Source organism: Tachypleus tridentatus, chromosome 8 (assembly GCF_004210375.1).
Source record: "Tachypleus tridentatus isolate NWPU-2018 chromosome 8, ASM421037v1, whole genome shotgun sequence".
In the NCBI taxonomy this organism is placed as follows: domain Eukaryota; kingdom Metazoa; phylum Arthropoda; class Merostomata; order Xiphosura; family Limulidae; genus Tachypleus; species Tachypleus tridentatus.
Window position 1 is genome coordinate 42,695,852 of NC_134832.1, and position 8,653 is coordinate 42,704,504.

Below are 8,653 nucleotides of genomic sequence, written 5' to 3' on the forward strand. Positions count from 1 at the left end.
GAGACGCAAAACTCGAAAACACTGTACGAAATTAAACAATTAATTATGAACAAAAGCATACATTTTTTGATGTGTTGGAAACTTTCGTTTATGTATCAAAGTAAGGGGTTTTTACATTTGTATTATTTATACCAGCTTAGATTTCTAATAATAAAACTTTTCTGATGTATTTAACCATAATTTTGTGAATGTAAATACAACTATCATATAAATGGTCGGTATCTAAATATAGAACTTATGATTGTCATGCTATTTTAACAAAATTGAATTCGGCTTGACTTATCTTCGTGAAATTGTATAAATGCTTAATATCTTCTGCGGTTAAGATCTTGATGAAAATATTGCTAAAATAATTTTGAAATATCGTGAAATAAACACTTTACTTAAATGTATATAAGAAGAGTGAATGAATGGATGAATGACACTTTATTTCCCAAATATGCCCATTTTCATTGTTATTTCGTTTCAAGTGCCAGTAACAAAACAAGCAGTTCAGGGACCCGGGGAAAGAAATGATCGGGGCCAACTTTCTTTTCTTTTTTTTTTTCAGAAGAAAATACCGGGCATCGCGGGCTCTCTAGACAATCTGCTCCGTACTAGTTCCACCTTTGTCAAGTACTATAAACATATGTTATATCTAAATTTTAGCGTTGCAAGCTTTTGAGTATGGAGATATATTACAAACGAATGGCTGCGTCAACAAATACAAATACTTTATTCAAATGAAAACATTTGAGGTAGTAATATTTCTTTAATAGCTTGGCAACTATATAAAACGAATTGGCCCCTAGTGGCTCAGCGGTATGTCTACGGACTTACAACGCTTAAAACCGGGTTTCGATACCCGTGGTGGGCAAAGCACAGATAGCCCATGGTGTAGCTTAATTCAAAACAAGAAGAACGAATTGTCATCTAGAATAGCAGAGACTGCAACTTTGGAAGAGTTTAATCAAAAGTTTAAGGAACATGTTGGGTATGGAGACAGATTTATCGATTTTCTTTTCGAATAATAGTTATGGATTTAAAGCATTCTTGAGGTCCAAAAGATCCTATTAACGTCTCATAATTTATAAATATAAGAATATAACGAAATACGTTGCCATAAAAGGCTATTCGTCCAGTGAGGTCATTCCCTCATTAACAATAATAATAAAGAAACAATTAATTATGTGACAAATTGTAGGGTCTCTTTCCGTGAATGTTTCGTTATTTACAAATCAATACCTTCGTTACACTTAGAATTCTGACTACTTTATCCTTGTAGCATTCTTATTAAAATGGTCTTTCCGTAGAGCAGCGGATTAGGCTGAACTACAACAATCATCACTAGGGGTAAAAAAAAGTTTTTCAAAGTTCGATTATTTAAAACCTTTCTAAAATTAACTACAATGAAAAAAATGATTAGACAGGCGATGGTGCAACTTTAACATTTCATATGAAGGACAAAGAAAATATATGTCGTTACGATTTTTATTCACTAATGAAAAACAAAACTGCAAATATCACTAGCAAACTGAATAAAATGTTAATAGTGTCTTATATATCTGAATAACATATAATTACAATAATCTGTTGGTCGGAAACGTATTTCGTGTAATTTAATATGTAGAGAAGGTATTGCATTTGATTTTCGTCCTTAGTAATAAATAATTAAATGCTTGAATCAGAGCGATGCTTTTCTCTGCAGAGTCATTCACAATTTTAACCCAGCAGCTGTCTTGAGCATTTATTCATATTTCAGAATCCCTTTCCAGTTTGCTAGGTCTTTCTCTAGAAATGCCGTTTAAATTTAAAATATTAAATATGTTACGAGTACTCTTCGTTATGAAGGATTACAAAGAAGCCTTATACTAAAATTCTTATAGAATATAGAGATTATTCACCATTCCACACTTAGCAGTTATCCAAACCCTGTAGAAAACCGATCAAGTGTTGTGATAAATATCATAAATGCCATTTGAAGTCTGCGATTGCAGAATCGGCAACTGAACGATTTGGATATGCAGATAACTTTAACATCATACTGAGATCATTGAATGATGCAACCGTTTCTTCAGGAACTTTATTCCAGAAGTGAGCAAAACCTTGGTTATGAAAAGGTATGCTTATGTAAAATCCTTGATTTCATGGTCAGTCAGTTTAAACTGTTCTTGAAAGAGAAATATTTTGATAGTGTATATGGCTTAGTCATCCAATGTGAATGAAGGCATACCCGGGGAGCCTTGCCTTCTATAAACATTAGTGAAAGCTTCAAATGTTATTTGTAATCACATTTGGGATATAATTTCATGTTTAGCAGCTTATTCATGTAAACAATTGTATCATTCCTTTCCTATTTCAATCTACTGATGAATAGAAGGTGAATATTTGTATCATCATTAGGAGCCCTGAACTGAGATTTGTCAAAAAATGCCTATCTTAAACAAATCAATTTCTGGTTCACATGATGGACCAGTAGTTTTGGCAAATACCCCTGAAAACGTTGTTTGCTAACCAATAAAGAAAAGATAATTAAAAAATTAACTAGAGAAGCATGGCAAATTTCTTCAGATTTGCGCCAATATTAATTGTCAATGTATTTAGTTCAAAATTCAATCTGAAGTCTGTCTGCATATAAGGAATGAAAAAGTGCACAAAAGGCTCACAATCGCACCTTTTATTATTTACCATATATGCTTAAACCACAATACTGGACACCTTTGAAGAAATGTAAAAAACAATCTTTAGTAAAATAACAAAAAAACAGTGTGCATACCTAAATAGACATTTAAGCATTTACATCTACTGGATTAGTGAATTGTTCATTAGCTTTCTGTTTCTGAAGGTGAATATTCATTAATCTTGATACGATGAAAACCAAACACAAGTAAGAAAGAATATAGGTTCTAATCTAACGAGAAATCTTATACTCTTTATTTGTGATAGCATCATCACATGACCAGTCATGTTCCCACAATTATTTTCAGTTGCAATTTAAAGATGTCATCTACTCATGTCATTGCATTTGTGGATTCTTTTAACATGAGTATATAAGGTCATTATAGTATCCCTTGGGCAGAATAGATATTCTATGCTATAAAGAACAAACCCATGAAACTAACTAATAAAAAACAATTTCGGTAGTTTCTGTGGGCCACTTATTCGTATCAAAATTACACAAAAACTAACGAAAATTTGTAAATAATTTCTATATCACTATAAATAGTGGAAAACATATAATACGCTCCTGTATCACAAAATGAAAATCCAACAGGCAAGGAAGGATTGTTTGAATATAAAACAGTTATTGATAAAAATAAATTAATAAGGTGTTTCGTATTTATTTGAATGTGTAGTTTATTTATATCTTTTATTTATTGTGTTATGTCTTAGTTTAATTAAAAAATTTAAAAACAGATAAATAAAAGAAACAAATATTTCAATTGCATATAACTTTTTATAGAGTTGCTTGATAATAAATTTAAAATTACTCAGTTACATAAACATTTTACTATCTTGTGTCTTATAAAAATAGTAGGTAAACAAATAAAGTAATTAAAGTTATTTTTGACGAAAAAATTAGAAAAATGGCTTATGAATGATTCAATGATTCAAACTTCTGAATCGGATGTAGCCAAGTCGTTGTCATACTGGAATATGGATTCGAAATTTCAAGGTTTGAACCGAAATATGAGACTAAACATTTGTGGAAACCTTATAACCATAACAACAAATCCCTCTATTCAGTAAACTCTTCTTATATTTATATATACTAACAGAGAAAAGGTATCCAAAACTTTTTGAAAAAATATAGGTTCGGAAATATTATGTAGAGAATAAACTGAAAGAAGCAGCAAAGAAAAAAACAATAACCAGGATAAAATAAACAAATAAAACAATATTTATCACCAAAAATGTTCTGTATTTTATCAACCTGGTTGGCTTATTACTTGTTATCACTTCTTCTTGGCAGCTGGAATATCAGAGACTTTCTTGAGTGTCAGCACAGAATACAAACAAGAAAAATAACTGCGTCAGTACAGAGCAAAGAATCATATTGAAACATGATTTCAAGTTAGACAAAGTGTTAGATTTTATGTGTGGGCAGGATTATTTACAGTAGGTGCCTTTGACTTTTTGGCAATAAATTTTAACAATAAAAATACGGCACACAGTTCACTTCTGACACTGGAGAAACTGTATTTCAGTTTGTGGCATATCTATGGTGATACTTCACAAGTTGGACTGACTTGAGCAAGTGTAAAGAGAGTATTCAAGAACTAGTAGTTCTACTAATATGTGAATAGTTCAGGATCATGTACTCCACTGACATGTCACTGTTCCTAGCAGACAGAGAACTGAAAAACATACATGAAGTGATCAAGCTGGCAGAACAATATATGAAAGTCCACAAAAGAGTATAACAGGCAAGTTCAAGAATGACCAGAAGCAGTATTCCACCAATGGTAACAAGAAGTCATCAGCCAAAAAAGAATAGATACTATACTTGTTATAAAATGAGACACATTGTGAATGAGTGCAAGTCTATAACCAATAAGCAACAGCGGAAATTTTAGCATAAAGCAACTGGAGATACCTATAAAAATGTTACTGGTAAGAAACAAGAAAAGAATTACTGTCACCATGGATGCTACTGCCAGAAGAAATACAATGAAGACAACTTATCAGGTTCATCTCAAGAAGTAAGTGCTATCACCATGATTAAACTGTGCATGGTTGATGGTAGCGCAGGTTATCAAACAGATCAACAGTGTCAGTGGTGATCAGACCATGACAAACATTGAAAGGTACTAACAAACCATAACATGCCAGCTGATGAAGACTATGCTGGGAATGAAAAGTTAAAGTCCTACAAGATACTGTGTACACCATTGCAGCATTGAGAACCATTCTCTAGTATTTGATTGCTAGATATATGCAAAGTACATAAGTGCATCTGTGTGTGTGCTGATTGATGGTACAGTGAGAAAGTTTCTCGTGGCAAAAAGATGCAAATACTGAAAAACCTGTGAACAGGAGAAAAAATGAAGTAAGAAACACATATTAGTACTTGTTAGACTTCAGAAACTGACTGGAATAAACCTGTCAACTTACTCAAGAAATTTTGTATGCAGCTAAAGGCAGTCAGAAGCACTTCTATGACAAGAAGGCCAAGGATCAATGTTTCAAGACCAGACAGAAGATTTTGGTTCGGCTATTCAGGGAAAACAACAAACTCACCTGTCAGTTGAAAATACCAAGATGTATCACGTCATTCTGTCAAAGAAGTACCTCAAGAGGGAAAAAGGCTTAAGGAGTGTAGTTATTGAGGCATGAATGGACACTGCAGATGTGGCTGTCATTGGTGCAGAACCAGGAGATGATGATTTTTTCTAGAAAATGAAGACCGCTTAGATCTAAGACTACTGGGTGGAGATGAGACATACTAATATGTCAACATCACTGAAGAACTGAATGGGAAGTAAAAATAAAAACTACAAGATCTACTGTGACAGTATACAGATGTCTTCACAGATAGACAAGATAAGACAGATCTTGTGCAACACAGGATTGAGGTCACGATCAGAAAGGGTAAAAACGTCGAGATAATGTTAGAAGCCAGAATTATTTACCCCTCAACTTCAGCCTACTGTTCGCCAGTAATAATAATAAAGACGATAAATGACTCAAACTTCTTCTGCATAGATTTTTGGAAGATGAATCTCGTGACGAATTTCGACTTTAAAATTATCATGGCAAACTAGATGGTACCTATTTCTTTACCAAACTGACCTCAATGAAGGTTATTAAAAGATCCTTAAGGAAATAGAATCTAAAGAAAAGACAGCCTTTATGACACCAGACGGATGTTACCATTTCAAGAGGATAATATTTGGGTATTAGTTAACTGAACAGTAGCGTCAACCACCTGGATAAACTGAGAGAGCTGTTTGTGTGAGTGAGGACAATATATCTGATCATCAGACCATCTAAATGCGTCATCAGTTATTCTGTGTTGGGTACAAAGTGGTTGACTAACTGACTTCCATGGAAAATAAGAAGCTAACTTGCATACAGTATTTACCAGCTCCAACGACCAAGTAACAAGTCAGATCATTCCTGTAGTTAGTAGGATACTGTATGAAGTTCATCCCAAACTACGCTGAAGTCGCTGTACTACTGGCTTATCTGACTAAGAAAGACAACCCAACAGGGTGAAGTGGGAACAACCGCAGTAAATTACATTCCAAAAGGTAAAGAACATGCCAAGAAAATTGCTAATGCTTGGAATGCCACACTACAACAAACTGTTAATTGTCAGGCCAATGCATAAGACATTGGAATTGGAACAGTTCTTCTGCAAGAACATGTAAATAGACTGTTTCCTCTAATGCACATCAATAAAAAGCTGTTGAGTAATGAGAATAACTACTCTATGCTTGAACAATAGTGTCTGGCCACATTATTTGCCATCTAAAAATTCCAGAACTACTTCTACAGGAAGAAATGCATTATTCAGATGAACTATCGGCTTCTTGTATACATTTAAAGGGCAAGATTGACAGTGTGAAGATCATGAGGTAAGCATTGTACTTCCATAACCATTGGTTCCTCATTGAGGTCACAATGGGAATTACAAATGTTGGTGCAGACTGTATGAGTAGATATTGTTCATGAACTGAAAATATTTTTCGTATACATGTATATTTTAAATATTTTTGTTGAATAGGGCTTCTTGTTAGATATATATTATTGTATCAGCTTAAATTAAATATGTTATGATTTAATTAGTTTATCTGGCGAAAGTATTAAATTTAGATACTTCTAGAGGTAACAGTTTATCGCATATTTGCTTAACTAACTATTCACGAATCATACGTTGTGCAGTTTAGTAGGTATGAATTGGAGACTGTTGTACTCTTGTGTCATGTTGCTAGAATCTTCTCAATTTTCTTGTTGTTTTAATTGAGCTATATTGCATCATAATATCTAATACTGAGTGAAGCATTTTAGACCTCTGTAAAGGTATAAATAAGTATCAAAATATAATTCCATATTGATAGATCTAGACTGAGTGATTGTGAGCTGAAACGTAAAGAGCGTGTAGTGGCGATTTTTAAAGTTAACTTATTGCAGACAGTATTGTACTAATAGAGTTGAGAAGAATAGTTCGTTTTGTCAAATTGTTTTCTAAAGTAAATGAACTAGCCTGTGTGGACGTTGACGAACAAAAATTATTTAAAGCTCTGGATACAACTGTAATAAACAGCAGCGTAATGAACGTTTGTATATCTGTTTGACTTGTTTTTATACGTTATTTTAAAAAATGCCAACTATGTGCTCCTTGTTTATTGTTAAAATTTATCGTCAGCGAGTCACAGACACCTACTGTAAAGAATATGACCTGAACATGAAACTTGATACAATGACCTAAATACGACAACTACAATCCTCAAATTACCAGTATAAACGAATATTCATATTAACATACTCGATGGAGAGAAACCTAAAATCATAACAACTTAATTTCATAAGTTTTCGTGTCATTTTTTGCTATGGAGTTTCTGTCTTGTTTCTATGAAACTGCACGGCCCGGCATGGCCAGGTGATTAAGGCGTTCGACTCGTAATTCGAGGGTCTAGGGTACGAATCCCCTTCACACCAAACATGCTTTCCCTTGCAGCCATGGGTGTATTAAGATGACAGTCAATCCCACTATTCCTTGGTAAAATAGTAGCCCAAGAGTTGGTGGTGGGTAGTGATGTTAGCTGTCTTCCCTCTGGAAAATTAGGGATGGCTAGCGCAAATAGCCCTCGTGTAGTGTAGCTTTGCGCGAAATTCAAAACAAACCAAACCATTAAACTGGACTCCTTCCTAAACGTCATTTCGTCATATTAATCCTTTACTGTTGCTTTGCCGTGCTCCAAACCAATTCGTTGAGTTCTTCCTTTCTTTAAAAAAAATAAGTTGTTTTTCATTCATTGATAACATTGTAGAATACTACCCCATAAGCAGTATTTCTTTTGTTAGTTGAGCTGCTTTCTCCCTCTCTGTATATTTATAATTAGTTTCCTTCCCGTCTGTTTTTCTTTGTTATCAGCCGTTATTGTTTTTCTTGTTGTTGCTCCAACGTTTCTTAAACTGTTCTGTTACATCGCTTTCAATTTATGTTTATTCTCCGAAAATCAGGGATTCGATTCCCCTTGGTGGACTCAGCAGATAGCCCAATGTAGCTTTGCTATAAGAAAACACACACAAACACGTTTATTCTTCATTCAGTTTTGGACCAGGCGTGACTGGACGTCAGTGTCCAGGTTACGAATGCTAGAGCTTACGATTCGCATCACATCGTGAGGTTGTTGGGAAACTATAAAAGCGATTGTCAAATCCAACGATTCAATCAAATATAGCCAAAAAATTGGTGGTATATTTTATTAATGAGCTACTTTCTCATTGGTATTTTTATTCAAAATTAGAAACAGCTATGGATAAATATCTCTTATGTAGCTTTACTTGAAATTTAAGAAATACATTTAGTTGTTTTTTGTGTTGTTACGATTTTCCGGGGTCATTTTCATTCTAAAGTTTAAGCTTTAACTTATTGCATTTACTGCTACTTTCATGATCAACTTCGGCTCTGACTCATCTAGTGTTTATCTCAACACATTAATCA